Source organism: Ambystoma mexicanum, chromosome 8, assembly GCF_040938575.1.
Source record: "Ambystoma mexicanum isolate Mex_15411 chromosome 8, UKY_AmexF1_1, whole genome shotgun sequence".
In the NCBI taxonomy this organism is placed as follows: domain Eukaryota; kingdom Metazoa; phylum Chordata; class Amphibia; order Caudata; family Ambystomatidae; genus Ambystoma; species Ambystoma mexicanum.
In genome coordinates, this window is record NC_090929.1 from 785,923,045 (window position 1) to 785,937,292 (window position 14,248).

The 14,248-nt window shown below is 46.3% G+C and overlaps 1 protein-coding gene across 4 annotated transcripts in view; it reads right to left on the reverse strand.

Moving 5' to 3' along the window:
* The window catches only part of DDX21 (DExD-box helicase 21), a 790,459-nt gene that overhangs the window by 346,936 nt on the left and 429,275 nt on the right, over positions 1–14,248 (reverse strand). The gene's annotated exons all lie outside the window — the stretch shown is intronic.

Genomic DNA, 14,248 nt, shown 5'->3' on the forward strand with positions numbered 1-14,248 from the left:
GAATCCTCTTCATCTTTGAAGGTGATGAAGAACGTCTCAATCTACTGTGTGATCAAGATCTCTTGGAATGTTTACGTCGATCCAAATCCTTCGATTCGCCCGACTGTATGTTTTTTAATGAGGCCTTCGAGGAGGCCTTGGAAGCTTCCCGCTCCACCACCAGTTTACCTTTTCTCTCACAAAGAGCCTTCTCCGTAATCAACTGACAGGAGCCACAGTCGCCGGTTCGATGGTCCGAACCCAGGCACCAAAGACAAACGCGATGAGGGTCTAATCGACATTTTCGATCCACAGTATTTTTTGAATCCCGTCTTGGGAGTAGAAGGCGTAGAAGACGACATTTACTTGAAGAAAACTTCAAAGTGCGTCGTTAACTCGTGAGCAAAGCAATCGGAAAAACGGAACTGAAGCCAACGGGCGGGGTACGAGCTACTTATACTGATGACGTCGACATGGTACGGAGCCCGTTGGGGGACATAGACGCCACAACCTTGTGCACAGCACCCTCTGCCGAGAAACATCATAAAATGAGGACTATGAGGGAGGACACAATCCATTCGAAATGAGAAGTCTCCCTTACGACGACTCAAGGAGTGAAGTAAGCCCAACCAGTATCCAAGATCTGCGGGGGTGCTGCTTTTTAGCGAGCACTGAAAGTGCCGCGGAGATGAAAAGAGCGAGTAGCTGCCGACAACCTCCAAATTGCTGCCGCAGGAGTCCTCCAGACATTCTCCCTCTTGTCCCCATGACTGAGGCCCAGGATCTGCCTCGCTGCAGCCAAACAGAAGCCAGCTGGACCACTATTCTTAACCAAAGTTACTGTTCTGACTTGGTGTACTTGTCTCAGTGTCTTTAGCTTTGCTCTTCTCAGTTGAGACTTGCAGCAGCTACCTTGCTAGAGTTGATCTTAGCTCTACCCTTCACAAGTATAACAGCTTGTGACTCTCGTATTTTTCTTCAACTAACTTTGTACATGTCTTTTCCCCATCTAAGAAGTGCCTCGGCTCCATCGACTATGCTCCAATTGACTTTGGCTGTCCTGGCTGCTTGCACGCTCATAGTCTATTTGACTTTGATACTTACGGTCCCTCATAGGTGATAACTTGGTTTCTAACTATTATTGCAGGGAAAGGTTCTTATCTAGACTTCATTCCAAGATTCAAAAGTGCTCACATTGAGAACCTGTTTAACCTTTTTCCTTTCAACAAACCTCTGATTCAACAAAGTGTACTAGTGATCTATGAATGCCATTACTTTCCTAGTTAGTGAAGTCACCTCAAAGTGTATGAAGTGTGTAAGAAGCATCTCTAAAGAGTATCAACTAGCTTTGTGTTGATTCTGGAAAAGTATTTTAAAGTATATTTAATTGTTACATACATTGCCCTTTTTCAAGAATGCTTATTTAAAAACTGTTAATTATTTAAAACAAAAACCTTGAGAATAAGTGTTAGTTGGCTACTTGTATTTGTGGATTTCATTGCTACGCTCACTTTTACCCATTTTGAGATAAGCCTGGCTGCTCAGTCACACTACCAACTTGTGTAGTACAGGCCTATACCAATAGGTAGGTTACCTAATACAAAGAGGACAAGTGCTGTGTAGTCTCCCACAGGGTTACTAAATACATTCTTCCCTAACACTCCCTCGGTCCTGGACACTGGATCAAGATTTCCTGCTTCTACAGGGTCCTTCTAACTTCGCAAGACAATGCATTCGTCAATGATCACAGGACGCCAGGCATTGGGCTTCTGCAGCTCTGGTGAGCTGCAACAAGTCGAGGGTTGCGCCAAATGGAAGCTTGTCTTGAGGCTAGTTGGTCCCACCAGCCAAGGTAGGAAGTCGTCCCGAAAGGGTTAGGCAAAGTTGAATGCAGTACCCTCTGGGAACACAACAACTATGACTACAGGTATAGGCACTACAATCTTTGGTATTAGCTTGTACTACACAGTTTTCGTAGCGTGTCGAGCAGCCAGGCTCATCTCAAGAGGGGAAATGTGAGCTGTAGTGAAGTTACAGAAAGATTCACAGTTACAGGTATTCAAATAAACTTCCACTCAGGGTTTCATGCATAAACAATTATTAATTTATCAGTCAGTTATAAAGCCTTCTTTAGAAGGGAGCAAAAAACTAGTAAAACACAAACTTCAATACTGTACACTCTGAGTTTCTGAATCAGACAAGACCCTTTTTGGGATGACCCACAGACACAACCTACACCCACAGGGGACTTCAGTAACAAGGGTGCTGGGGACATTAATATCTTACTGTTGGCATTCAGAACACAGAAAGTTGGTAAAAGGCAACGGTTATTAGAACACAAGAATTTACAAATCTTCATAAGCAGGGCAAATACTTTGATAGCACTAAGAAGAGTCATTAAATTCAAATAGGCTAAGCCAAAGTCAATGGGCAAAAGTCTTTGTATAGGATGCAGCACTTCAGGTAAGTAAATGGAAAAGTCTTTGCACAAGTTCTTAGGAGCCTTTGATAAAAAGAAGAATCAAATGTAGGGCCACAAGCTGATTAGGCAGAAGTTCCAAGCACTTCCACAGTAAGAGGTAAGTTCTCTTAGGCTAGTATTACAGTACCTTGGAAAAGAAGAAAAGATGCAGCTGATAACTTCTGTTCCTGTGCAGCTCTGCAGATCTCACTGTCCCTGAGCCTCAGTCGTGCTGACAAGAGGGAGGACGTCGGGGGGACTCCTGCACTGACTAAAACTGGCAACCAGCTAATTTTACTTTCAGTGGCTGTTTCGCCTTTCCGCTCCTTGCATAGCAATAAGCATGGTTCCTGGCAGTCAAGGTGGCCAGTCCTTACTTCTGGGGTCCCGCACTCTGCTGAGGGGGCTCAGGCTTGGTCAGTCCTGCTTCGTGGGAATCCGGAGGATCTTCCAAAAGCTTTAGGCCAGTTTAAAAGTAACGCACACAATCTGGTGTCCCTCTCCCTGGCTATATGGTCCCTGCAGCAACACGGAGGAAATGCAACCAGCTCCGAGATGGGTGTACAGGTGGCTTACTTTTGATTGGTCCCACCAATTCAAAGAGAGAAGCCGTTCTTGAAGGGGCTTCTCTCTCGATGCGAACTTGGCAAGTAGTCACTGCAACAGGGCTTCACCAGGAAAACCAATGGTCCAGGAGTTGCAGCAGGCGTCCTCTTCAAGCTCTTCTTCGTTTCCTTCGTCCAGTGGTCGACTGCCTTCCAAGCCAAAAGACTCCTTTTATTCAGTTCTCTCCCATTCATTCCAGCCTAGCAGTCACTCACCCAACAGGGTGGCTGTCCTTGCCGGATAGTCAGCCAGCCAATCACCACAGAGTGCATTTGGGTCTCCTATGAGACTAAGCACAGGGAGTTTCTGGCACCTCCTTCACTTCCTGCCCACCCCAGACACTTGGGCCCCAGAGGTGGTCTTCAGTCCTGAATCCTACCAAAGGCGAAATGAACAAACAGACCAAACCTGGTTTGGTACTCGGAGATAATCTCTAGAAGGGCCGTTCCACAAAGAACTGGCGAAAAAAGAAGACCGGAGTCCATTTTGTCAAAGATGGCTCCCGCAGTTGCTTTACCGGAGCCGCAAACGCTGTTCGCTGTAAATGCAAACCATGGTAGTTCAAATGAAACTACTGCCACCAGCCATACAGTTCGGAAAGGGCAACAAAAATTTTACATGAGCAGCTAGACACAGGGGATACTAAGTAACCCCCACCCCCAAGCACTATATTGTAAAATAGGGAGTGCTGGGTATAGAAATTTACAAAAGGTAACTAAAGTCAATTTCACTTTACTGCTCTGGGAAACAGTTATTTATCCCAGAGAAGGTATTTAAACCTTGGGAAATCTGAAAGACTTCCCTGTATCACTGCACTGGAGGTGCAGTGTGACAATGTAAAAGATGATGCCTATGGAGTTTGTCAGACTCCATAACCAAAAGAAACAGTGCATAAAATCACTTAAATACATGAGCGAGTGGGGAAAAAAGGGTCACTTTCCAGGTTAAAAAAATCAAGTCCTCAAAATCCAGCAAAGTTGGAGGGAATTGGCACATTTCTGAGAATTCTCCCCAACACTGTGCAGCTCTGCAGATCCTGTTCCGGGGCCTCAGTCGTGGGGACAAGAGGGAGGACTTCTGGGGACTCCTGCACTGCAATGGGACGGTCAGCAGCAGCCAAGGACAAACTTCACAATTCAGTGACACTTCGCGGTTTTAGCTCCTCACGTCTCAGCAAATAGCACCACTGCGGTTCTCGGCTACCACTTTTGACTTTACTCGCGTTTGGGGTCCAGCACTCTGTTGAGGTGGCTCAGGCTTGGTCAGTCCTGCTTCCTGGGAGTCCAGAGGATCTTCTTGGAGCTCCGGTCCGACTTAAAAGTGATGCACTCAGTTTGGTGTTCCTCTCTCTGGCACTTCGGTTCCAGCAGCAGCAGCAGTACAGCCAGCTTCGAGAGGATGTCGAAACGAGTACACTTTGGAGTTGATTGGTCCCATTCAATCAAGGGGAGAAGTCTTCCTTGCAGGGCTTCTCTAGTCTAGGCGAATTTGGAGCTTTAGCACAGCAGCAGGGCTTCAAACCAACGGTCCTGGAGTTGCAGCAGGCGTCTCTTCTAAGTTCTTCTTCGGATTCCTTTGTCCAGTGGTCAACTCGGCCTTCCAATCCAAAAATACTCGCCTTTTATGTAGGTTTCTCCCATTCATTCCAGCCTAGCTGTCAATCATACAGCAGGGTGGCTTGTCCTTGCCGGGCAGCCAGCCAATCACCTTTGGGTGCATGCCTGTAACCAAGGGGATTAAGCACAGGGAGTTTCCTTACATCCTGCCGGCACCAGACACTTTGGAGCCAGAGGCAGGCTTCACTCATGAAGCCTGCCAAAGATAAAACGAACAAAGGGACCAAACCTGCTTTGGTGTGCATAGTAAATCTCAAGAAGGATCTTCTCTGCAAGAAATGACGAAAAAAGAAGACTGGGGCCATTTTGACAAAATGAGCACCCATGGGTGCTTTACTGCAGCTGCGAACGCAGCCCGCGGTAAAAACACAACGGTAGTTAAAAGTAAACCATTGCCACCAGCCATTAATTGTAGAAAGGGTAACAAAAATGTTACATGATAAAGTAGACAAAGGGGATACTGAGTAACCCCTCCAGCACCCTATTGTAAGATGTGGTGGGCTGGGTCTAGAAAGTTACAAATGTAAGTAAAGTCAATTTCACTTCACTGCTCTTGGAAAGAGTAGTTTATCCAAGAAAAAGTGTTTAAACTTTTGGGAAATCTGGAAGACCTCACTGTACTGAAGGTGCTGTGTGGCAATGTAAAAACAGACTCCAAAAACCAAAAGAAAAGGTTCAAATCACAGAAAAATACGAGAGAGTGGGAAAAAGGTCTTGCTCTCTCCAGGTTAAAAATGAACAAGTCCCAGACTCCATCAAAAGTGCTGGTGGTCTCTGAGGTAGAAGAATTAGCACATTTCTGAGAATTCTTCCTAACAAACATTAAGAGAAGTCCAAGGGACTTCTTAGTAGCACTGAACCTAAAGTGCTGTGTCTCACTAGGCAAATAAACTGATGTCTATGGAGTCAGACTCCATAAAAACAGTAAAGCAAAAATCATAGTAGGGAAAAATACATGGAGTGAGAAAGGTCCCACTCACACAGGAGTTAAAATTAAAAAAGTCCCAAGTCCAGCAAAAGAGCTGGGGGTCTCTAAGGTTGAAGGGAATTAGCAAAGAAATGAAACTTCTCCCTAACACTGGGAACACAGGGTCCTACAAGATTATTTTTCCATATCCTCAAGTAAATACAGTTCTTAAGGATACAGAGATACTTAGTATCTCTCCTAAAACTCTATAGTCCGAGCGATTGGCACACAGCACCTTCAGTGGTGTGCCAAAGGGATACTTAGTATTCCCCCTTCTCTTTGCTCTTGTGACTTTTTAGTCACATAGACAATCACCTAGTTATGGCTGCGAGCAGTGGCAGTCTTCTACAAACTATTGTGTATTTTTTTATATGGCAGGCTATGCCCATTATCTCGGTAGTGCACAATAGGGGCACCCAAATACCAACTTGGGGATTCCCTTTTTTTTTCACCATTACAAGCGTGGTTGTTCTTCGTTAGCCATTCTACCATTCTGGAGAGGTAGGTCTGTGTGTGTTTTGCCTTTGGCGGGTGTTGGGCAGAATCCTGTGCAGAGCCCTTAGGGACCACTAGACACAATTAAGACTACAAGTGGTAATACAAGTTCACCTTTGGTACAAGCCTGTACTACACTGTTAAAGTGGTAGCAGTAGCGGAGCAGCCAGACTTATATCAAGAGCAAATGAGCAGTAGTACAAATTACACAAAGGACCACAATTACTGTGACTCAAGCAAACACGGACTCAAGGTTTTTGGTTGAAAAGTAAAAGTATGTTTATTTCTAAACCGTCTGTTGGTAAAACTCTTCACTTCTATTAAATTAAAAATCACACAAAAAAACACTACACAACCAATTCTCTTGGTGTAGAACAACTCAAGGTAAGTACCTTATGTTTTGACGGACCGGTGTTGTGAACCAAAAGACGTTACTGGGAATACATATGCAATCACTTTTTGACAGTTCGGTCTTATTAAAGTTAAGCGTATCTGTGACAAGAAATGTTACCGGGGCAAAACACACTTAGCACCTGGGTTAGCCAAAGAGTTGGGGGCAAAAATCATAAGCAATACTTTTGTCAAGGTAAACAGAATCAGAGAACACTCGCTGACAGAAATACAAAAGTCAATAGGCCAGAGCCAGTGTCAAGTGGAACCGGGTTCCTGTTGTCGAGGATCACACAGTCAGACAGTTCAAGATTCAACATTGCCAGGAGTACTTGGATATTGTCAACAGAGGAAGCAAAAGTTATAAGAGGGAAGGAAGACAAGGGCAAGCCTTGGATGAGGAGAAAAGGGATTCACCCTAGTTCCTCAAAGCAGGACAGTACCTTATTCAATGAAGCTGGTGCTACGGCAGTTGTTCCTGGCAGTTTCCTGCAGACCCACAGTTCCTGGAGCTTCGGTCGTGGAGACTAGATGGAGGACGTCTGGAGGGGTCTGCACTACTCGGGGATGAGGCCAGCAACAGCGACGGTGAATAAAAGGTGCACCCCTTTAAAACAGGAGAGGCTTTTCAGGTGGTTATCCGGACCACTACAGCAGTGTGCAGTGATTTCGACCATGAAGAGGATCCTCTGGCTGTGGAAGATGAGCTGGTTGACCCCACCAGGCTCAAGGAAAGAAGACTCCGGACTGGATCTTCTCTGGTCTTTGAAGGGTAGATCGCTCAGGACTGCAGAAGGGCTTCATCGGGATGGGGTATTTGCAGCAGCAGTCTTCTTCTCCGCTTCTCTTCGGTTCTTTGTAGTTCCAGTGGCGACTGACTTCTAGCCCAAGAGTCCTGCCTTTTATGCGAAAATCCCCCATTCACCCAGCCTGGCTGTCAATCATGCAGCAGGGGGTTGTCCCGCCCGGACAACCACCTCAGCCAATCACAGCAAAGTGCGACTTGGGTTTCCTAGCGTACCATGTGCAGGGGGTGATTAAACCCCTCCCTCACATTCAGCCCACCTAGACACCCTGGCGCCCAGAGGAGGGCTTCTTGGCAGAAGCCCGCCAAAAGACGGTGAACAAGGAAGGCAAACCTAGTTTGCCGTTCAAAGTAAAACACAAGAAGGACTTTAACAAAAAGAAATGGCGAATAAACCTGACCTGAGCCAAAAGAAAGAGTATTTGGTCAAGCGGGTTTATGTTAGAGTCTAATATAATAGCCTAAAACAATACCACGTTTATATAGTATAATCGCGGTAGAAATTTAGGGTAGATACCACTACGAACAGCCAAGTCTAAATGTTAAAAGAGCAAAACAAAGCTCAGAGAGGCACAGACAAAAAGGGGTAGGACTTAACCCTTTCCAGTACTCCATGTAAGATGAGTTCTACTGGGTCTATAGTTTAGAGTGACTATGTAAAGTTAATGGCAACTTTATCTGTTTTGGGGGGACAGTAGTCAGCCCTAGAAAAAAGGAGTCATTGGGAAGTCTTAGAGACAACCCTGTGTTACTGCACTGAAAGGTGCTGTGTAACACCAAGTTGGGCTCATGGAGTGGTGTGCTCCAGAGCCTAAGATCACACAACAAGTAGAAATGCACATAACAAAACACAGGTAAGAGTGGGAAAAAGAGGCACACTCTTACCAAGTGGAAAAAATAAACTCCAGAAATCCAGCAAAGCTGCTGGGGGACTCACTAGGTGAGGGACATTAGCCATAGAATGAGAAATCTCCCTAACAGTGGGAGCCAGCAGGTATCCCTGCCTAGATTACCCCCCACCCCACGTCCAATTATCTGCCAGAGTGCCTGAACAGGTCCAGCTCCCACAGGGGGGTCTGGCTGTCCTGATTGGACAGCCAAACACCCCTTTCATTAAAATGCTGAAAGAGATTGCAGAGGAGTGTGCTGGAATTATTGAAAAAAGGCGATGCTTCTGGAGTGTAGAGCAAGTCCACCACAGGAAACAGAAGTAGCCTGCACACCCTTTGCGAGACCGTGAAGCGACCACTGCTGTCCCGACCCCGTTTTCTATGCATCAGAGAAGCTCCGAAGAGGAAACTCCTTCCCTTTGGCTGGTGGGAACAACCAGTCCCAAGACAAACTTTTTAACAAGCCATCTCCCAAGGTCCTAGGAGCTTCCAGAGCTGCGGAACCCCAATAACAGACCTGCTGCCCCATTTCGAGTGCATCATCGTGGATAGGCCGAATCCGTCCAAGTCTTTCCTGAACCCGTAAGGACCCTCCAGAGATCCAATCCAACTTGCCCAGACGCCCTCACCAGAGTGTGGGACCGCAGGAAGCTGAGAACATTGTCTGGGGGTTATCCGTGTCCTTTGTTGGTGCTGCTGAAACAGCGCTAAAACCGCAATGTGAACCAAGAAGTTGCTGGAAGTCGTGCTACAGGTCCCCCCTCAAGACTGCTGCTGAGAGACACTGTTCATTGTCCTGCCTTTCGTAACCAGACCAAGGAATCTGTAGGTGGGTCCAGAGATGCCACATAGCGGGGAAGCAAACACAAACACTTTATTGAAACCAAGTTACCGTGGGGAAAAGGGTATTGCTTACCTGATTCCAAGAAGCCGCTCCAGAGCGTTGTAGTGCATGTAGAGGTGTCCAGGGCAACCTCTCTTACCCAAGCCGCTGCTGGTGTCCCCTTGAGTCAATTTTTAAGTCTTTCTTATTTGATAAATTGTTCCTTCAATAACTAAACACTGGAAGAAATCTACAGGAACTCTTCACTATTTGCTGTTTGTCAAGTCTTCAAGTCCTCTCCCAACTGCCTCTTGCTATGGTTGTGTTTTTTGACTTACAGGACTTGCCAGGCAAACAAAAGGTTGCTAGCACCCTGAACTAAGCTCATGTTGCACTAACCACTTTTAAGTGACTTTTTCTATATGTGTTTGCAGAGTAAATGCATTACCATATAACCTTTTGAAAACCATATGAGTGCGCAATAACGGATATGATAACCTTGTCTTTTCCCTTACTAACGTTGCTACAAACGTAACCGTGAACGACCACAAAAGTGAAAGTGCCCTTTGAAGTGATTATCTAGTATTCATAGGTTTTCTACCGGTACCGTCCAAAGTATTTAAAGTGATTCTGGTGCAGATATAATAAATATATATTATATTAACATTATTATACATTAACACAGCAACTTTGGCAATTATTCAATCGAAGCTGTCATATCTGGAAGGTTTCATCACGGCCATCGACTTGAAATACGATATTGCAGAAACACACATTCAGATCCAATCTCGAGCCAGCTTATGGTACGGCTGCCACAAGCCCAGACCCCGTGGCGGCAAGAATCCAAATCAACACAGACGGCGAGTGCAAAAGGGAACGAGGAGCTCGCTCCCATTTTCCAGAACAAAATGAATCTTGTACCAACCTTAAATAGACCATGTACGAAGAGCACTACCACGATCGCCAATAACGCTGGCCATTCGCAAAAATCGGAGCCAGAGAAAAAAGCTCTTAAACTAGCTGAAAAAGAGCGACCAAATCCTTCAAATAGACATTACTGCAATGCAGACGACACTCCGTCCACACTGAAAACTACCTCAAGGAAGGACACTGCCACTTCAGCCCCAGCGTCCATGTCTGCTGCCCACCCGATAGATCTAACCCTTTCCCCCAAAATCACAAACGATCCTAGCCTCGATACCAACGCTCCTCAGATTTTGGACCGAGTCAGCCACACGGATCTGAGGCACAGGCAGGATAGCGCAAACACAGAACCACGGCTGAACATAACTTCTCCGGAGAAGCCAGCACCTCAACATCTCGCAAAAACTCGAAAAGGAGAAGGGCTCTCACATCAGCAACCCACACTGGACGATGATTCTTCGTCGCCAACAAGATCTTCACTAGCACCCAAACGACAAACTACTTCTCCAATTGAATCTGCCCATGGAAACCGGCTGGCACAATATCTGCCACTCTCCCGAGCTCCAGGAAAAATAAAAGCTCCTGGCAGAATTGGGGAAAACACTTGAATATTCAAAATTGAACAGATCTCAAATAGAGATAAATATATGGTGCTCAATCGAAGAACGGTGCTACAAATTACAGCATCCACCTCTGAGCTAAAGACCTTGAGAACAGATGACTTTGAACTAATCAAACCTTATCATAAAGATAAGGCGAAAGCATATCTGCACATTAAACCAGACGCAATCCAACACCTAACTCGGAGAGCTGAATCCTAACTAAAATCAGCCGGTTTTCTCCTATCGGAGATAAAAAGCTCAGCTTCATCAACAAATAAAGGCACTGAGGGCGATCACTCATGCACTATAACAAAAGATAAACGAACTTCACCAGATCACCAATACACTCGCAGAGCGGAGCTAAAAGCCCATTTCAGGGTGAGTCCTGACAGGGGAAGGGCACGTTGTGAGGAAGTACGAAGAATACCGAGCCAAACTGAGTCGCAGTCCCACAAGAGGAGACCAGACACGAACGATCGTCGCAAATACTCGGCTGACGAACCAGAGGTCTTTTTACCGCGAGGTCCTCCTAATAGATCCAGGTATAGCCCGTCGGTCCACTCTACCTCAAGACACTACAGGCAGCAAAGAAGCGAAAGGAAACGAGACAACTCCCACCCACGAAGAAGACTTAACAGCTACACAAATAGCATGAATCAACTGCCAGCTACCTGATATCTGGGTGCTCCGGTTAATCTCAACAAAGACCCGTCTTCAACTGGCCCATGGCACTGGCTAAAAGGAGCCCTTTCCACGAGCAGGAGTAAATAGCAATCATCTAACGGAGCCAGACCTCCATCTCTCAAAAAGTCGTTGTCACTAGCCTCATGGAACACCAGAGGGCATGCCCACTTAACGGATCCCAACAGTGAGGACTTGGGCCGCTTTGATATTCTATGTCTGCAAGAGACGTGGCTCCTAGAGAAACCATCCATGGATGGATTTGAGATTGAGACTGCCTTAGGGGCCTTCTAGGGCGCCCCTCGGCAGGCCTACTCATCGCCGTGAAACCAGGCCACAATTTAAGGATGGTCAGTACCATTGTGAGATCCTACGGGCTACTGGCATCTGTCATCGAATGGACACCTTATGGAACCATCAAACCAATGGTCGGTGACCAACTTGGCAATCGTAACTGTATACTGGAACCCGCAAAGGACGTCGCCTACAGCCTTCTGCCAATCCATGGTTGAACCTATCGACAATTGTTATCGAGTGGAAAATTGACCATTTCATAATTTGTGGAGACTTGAACGCCAATTGTCCCCATCCAAAAGGAGCTTTGCCGAAACCAGCAGCTGCTGTATCAACGGAAATGAGAGGAGAGGCCTGGATGAAACTGATGTCGGTCAGGAACATACATAACGCGGCATGGATCAAATACTGGCTCCCGCAAATTCCAACCTGGGAAAGAGGTTCTTCAACAGCTACGTTGGACTATATCTTTATTTCCGAACTTATGTCCACAGAGATCGAAAGCTTAGAGGTGATCAAAACGTTCCCTAGTGACCATAACATGCTCACCCTTAACTGGTCCTCCATTTCTCAAGAAAACCCCTCCTATACATTGTCAGTGGAAGCAAATCCCCAGCATACGCGCCTTCGCCTGACGGCTGCCAGCGTCAGAGCGATGACTCGACAATATATCACCAGTGAGGACGATATTACACCGGACGACCTACTCCAGAGACCCAACTACATCCCCCTTCTAACTAAATACAAGTCTAGCCAGAAGAAGGGTCAGAAGCCTAACGGTACCTTCAACCACTCCTATGACAAAGTCATAGCAGAAAAGAAGAAGGATCTGAGAAAAATGAAGCGTACTGCCAAAGCCGAGAACACCATTCTGGGCTGGGAAATGTGGGCAAAAGAAAAGCTATAAATCATGGATAAGACTACGGAGGGCCACATTATACCAAATCGACGCAGAAAACATGATGAGAACGCTGGCGTCGAAAAAATCTGCTGCCCTCTGGGCTCTGATCAACACCTCGCAAGGCGACACACGAGCCAACATGATCAATGCCGTTCCGGCAGCCACCTGGGTTGATTTCTTCACTAAGCTCTTCGCTACTCCACCTACAACTGCAACCCCAGACCCGAACCAAAGCCCATGGGTTGATGTCTCGAAAAAAGCTGACATCTTTGACTGTATTCAAAAGCTCAAAACATCGAGAGCTCCGGGACCTGATGGGCTTACGAATACGGACTTAAAAAAACATACTGCTGAGTGGACAGATTTCATCAGTCTCCTGTTCGCGCATTGCAGAGCAACCAGACTGATACCATTGTCATGGGACGGAAGCCGTTGTGATCCCGATCTTCAAAAAGGGAAGCAGAGAAGATCCTGCCAACTATAGGCCGATAGCCCTACTAGATATCATGGGCAAACTGTTTGCTACGCTTCTTCTCGACCACTTTCGGCGCTGGGCCAAAACCGCACCATGTGAAGACCGATTCCAGACGGGCTTCAAGAAGAACGGCGGGACGGGAGTGAACATCCTCATTCTCAGCATTCTTAAGGCCACGATAAAGCGGGGGCACCAACTACCTACGTAGCCTTTATAGACCTGTCACAGGCTTTCGACAGAGTCGGCAGAACGCGTCTATGGAAAAAGCTACAGGGATGGAGCTGCCCAGATGATATCCTTCAACCGATCATAGCTCACCATTCTAAGACCACTCTACGTGTCCGCTTGAACAAACAAGGCTCTCTTACAAACGAAATTCCTGCAGAAAGAGGAGTGAAACAGGGCTGCCCGTTGGAGCCTGCACTCTTCGTAGCTTTTCTGGGAGACTTCCAAGAATCCGCCAAAGCTGGGCAGTACAGCGCTGTCCCGGATCCTCTACGCTACGCTGACGACATGATCCTCTTGGACCAGACGCAAATAGGCCTTCAACGCCAACTCGACAACTTGGCAGTCTACATGGCCGTCAACAACCTCGCGATAAACCACGCTAAGACAAAAATTATGATCTTTGCCAAGAATCCAAGATTAAAAAAAACACCGTATTCTTGGTCAGTGAACAATTGCCGTATTGAAGTTGTTCCCCATTTTAAATACTTGGGAACTTACATCGATGGGTCATCCAGGGAAACTAAAATGCAACTGCATCTTTGGGAGAAAGCGAAAAATCTAACCTCGCAAATGAAGATGATCGATCGCAAGTTAGGCAAATTTTCCTGGAATCCCACAATCAACTTCTATAAGAGGAAAGTAGTCCCGGCACTCTCATATGGTATGGAGGCCACGATCAACATGCTCAGCTCAATTTGGCCTAAGCTAGAGGGCTACATTTGGAAAACAACTTTGGGTCTCCCGAAATCTATTCCTATCGCAGCTATCAGAAGAGAGTTGGGATTACTCTCGCTGGAAGCAACGGTCGCCGTCGCCTCTCTGGCTATCTTCAGAAAGACTCATTCAAAACGGACTCCCAATTTTCAATATTATCAATAAGGAGCTGGAATCGACAAAATGCCCGGAGATCAAGAAGTGGATCTCCTGTCAAGAAAAAAATCTACATGAAGGGGCTTGCTCTACAGAGGACCTGAAAAACAACCCACAGAGTGTCACAAAAATTGAAAAACCAAGACTGGATCTCTACAGGTGAGCAAGCCAGAGCGATCAAATTTTTAAATCACCTGCCACCGACATACAACAGGCTCAAATCGCCTCTGGCCTACTGTGA